The following is a 2,577-nucleotide window of genomic DNA, read 5'->3' as shown; positions in this document are numbered from 1 at the left end:
CCTCATACTTAAGAAACATTCAGTAAGAGAAAGGTGGTGTAAATGTATTTTATTTGCCACCAGCATTATTTACTTAAACTATGCTGTTGGATATAGTGTTCAAAACTACAAATACAAAAGTCACTCCTCATGTGAATTAGCATGTACCACAGCTTTGTCTGGGCAAGTTTTTTAGGTTTAGTATTTCAGTGGAAAGAAGCTATAATAGGTAGAGTTTCATCCCTTTCACAGCACTAAGGAATCTTTCAAAAATGACAGATAAATATTACAGAAAATCTTTCAATGCTTTGTGGACTGTGTGTATGTGCATCTTGCTTTCTCTATAAAAAGCATCAGCCTTCCTTATGCAGGGCTCCAAAGATGTTTTTACAACTCCCTCATACATATTACAAATGTCTTGCCATCTGTTGTGCCTATGAGACACTTAAAAAACTAGGAATATATATATAATTGGGTTACATATATGTATATATATCAAGTATAAGTATGTCCATTGCAGCATTTTTCATAATGACATAAGAATGAAAGTTACCTAAGAATTAATCAGTAGTAAAATTATTAAGTAAATAATGCTATCATTTAATCACAGAGTACAATAAAATGATAAGCAACTATTCAATACAAGTATCTGTATATACTGATACAGAAAAACTTCCAAGTTGCCCTGGCTGGTGTGGTTCAGAGGATTGAGTGCTGGCCCGCAAACCAAGGGTTGATGGTTCGATTCTCAGCCAGGGCACATGTCTGGGTTGAAGGCCAGGTCCCCAGTGTGGGGGGACTGTAGGGGTAGGACACACAAGAGGAAACCACACATTGATGCATTTCCCCTCTCTTTCTCTCTCCCATCCCCTCTGTCTAAAAATAAATAAATAAATAAATAAATAAAATAAAAACTTCCAAGATATTTATGACATCTTATGCATTGTACAAAAAGTAGTAAATAATGTATAGCTTTGTAAAAAGTTTTAATATTATATACCAACCTGATAGAATTTTCTAACCATGTATTTATATTGCTTTAAAAATATTAGCATGTGTTATATGGGTAATTAAATAATAAACTATTTTTATAATTTTGTGCATTTATAAAAATATGAAGAATTAATATTGTCAAAGGTATACATTATTACTCAATAGTCCCAGAATGCCAGAAATTTGGCGTACCATATTATAAGGATTTCATTTTAGGAAACGAATGAACCAGCACACCATAAAGATTTAAATAAATTTCCTTGGATTTCCTGGAAGGTCCTCTTACATGCTCCCTCAGCAAATTCTGAGTAAAGCTACTAGGTGGATAGAAAAGATGGAGCAGATTTGGCCCTGAGACAGTATATGTTAAGAGCTAAACTATGTCAAAATTATTTTTGAGAGAATAAGGTTTCAAAGCTGAGTCTTAAAGTGTACACTAATGACCTGGTAATTAATTTAATGACTTTTTATTGAAGAGTGAAATGCTCAGTTAACATATTAACAAGCAAAAGTGACACTGTTTCAGTAGCCATGACATATTTTAAATATTATCACATTGTTTTTTCCTTTTTCCATGTTCAAGATGGGGGCTGTTGTTTCAGCTGGTGTTCCAAAATACAAAAGAAAGGAAGAAACAAGGAGCATAGCTACAAGCAACTGATATGTTGTGCTATAAGCCACTATGATTTTAAGGTCGTATTTAATACTGGGAAATTCTCAGGAATATACTTGCTTAATATTGTTGAATATGGTCAAACTTTATTTAGCATTATCCCCATATTTATAATCTCTTAGAATTGTTTCCTTCACCCCTGACATTCCTGTGATTACTTTCCTTCTGCCTGAAGAGCAACCATTAAAAGTTCATATAATGAGAAACTTTTGGTAGTAAACCTTACAGTTTATGTTTGTCTGAATATATATTTATTCTGCTTTAATTTTTGAAAATTGCTTTGCTTAGTAATACAATTCTAAGTTGAAAATTACATATTTTTGACTCCTTTTGACTCCTAAATGTTCTTTCACTGTTTTCTGGCTTCCATTGCTATTGTTGACAAGTCAATTTATGATCTAACTGCCCTGTAGTAGCCAATCTTTCTTTTTCCTTAGCTGCTTCATTGTTGTCATTGTTGTTCTGAGTTTTCACAATGGAATGACAAACCATAGATTTCTATTTATCTTTTTTGAAATTTATTAGTCTCTTGATACTTTGAAAGAGAAAATTCATGTCTTTCATCAATTCTGTGAAATTGTTAATTATCTTCCAAAGGTTGCCTTTTCCCAGTATCTCTATTATCTTCATTTGTTACTGTAATTATATTTATGTTAGAATTTCTTACTCCATTTTTTGTGTCCCTCAATCTCTCTTTTACAGTTTCCATCACTTTGTCCCTCTATTGCATTATCTCACAATGTCCATATTCATCTTGTAGCTCTCTTATTCTTTCTGCAACTAATCACCTGTCTAACTTGTTCATTAAATTTCTAAGTTCTTGTGTACATGTATGTATGGATACAGTTCTGGAGGTCTGTTTTGTTCTTCAAATGTACCTGGTCATTTTTTACACCCATTTACTCCATGGTTATACTTTTAAAATCTCCTCC

The sequence above is a fragment of the Sturnira hondurensis genome, unplaced genomic scaffold, assembly GCF_014824575.4.
Source record: "Sturnira hondurensis isolate 20B ecotype Veracruz unplaced genomic scaffold, ASM1482457v3 Scaffold0023226, whole genome shotgun sequence".
Classification (NCBI taxonomy): domain Eukaryota; kingdom Metazoa; phylum Chordata; class Mammalia; order Chiroptera; family Phyllostomidae; genus Sturnira; species Sturnira hondurensis.
Note: the sequence above shows the minus strand (reverse complement) of the source record.